General features: G+C 49.5%; 1 protein-coding gene across 1 annotated transcript in view; it reads left to right on the top strand.

Annotated features, from left to right (window-relative positions):
• LOC107715850 (enolase-phosphatase E1) overlaps nucleotides 1-273 on the top strand; it is a 12,834-nt gene that overhangs the window by 2,677 nt on the left and 9,884 nt on the right. The gene's annotated exons all lie outside the window — the stretch shown is intronic.

The following is a 273-nucleotide window of genomic DNA, read 5'->3' as shown; positions in this document are numbered from 1 at the left end:
CCAAGGGGCAGAAGAGGTGATACGGCCTGGCCTGGAAGACAAGGGGCAGACAGTGTCTAAACAAGATGTAAGAGTGGAGCGGAAAGAATCAGTAGCACTGTCAACATCAAGAGATAACTGTTCAGGAGAAGGAAGCAAAGATGAAACCATAGCAGATAGCCGGGAGGGTGAGAGTGAGCATAGGTTACGTCGAAAAGTGACATGTGGAGGGGTATGTGTTGTGTCAGGAACCATGTTGAGGTTAAGAGTGAGGAGGAAGTGATCCGAGGTGTG

This window comes from Sinocyclocheilus rhinocerous, unplaced genomic scaffold (assembly GCF_001515625.1).
Source record: "Sinocyclocheilus rhinocerous isolate Xijiao unplaced genomic scaffold, SAMN03320098_v1.1 scaffold178, whole genome shotgun sequence".
Lineage (NCBI taxonomy): Eukaryota > Metazoa > Chordata > Actinopteri > Cypriniformes > Cyprinidae > Sinocyclocheilus > Sinocyclocheilus rhinocerous.
The sequence above is the reverse complement of the archived record's forward strand: the minus strand, read 5'-3'. Positions and strand labels throughout refer to the sequence as shown.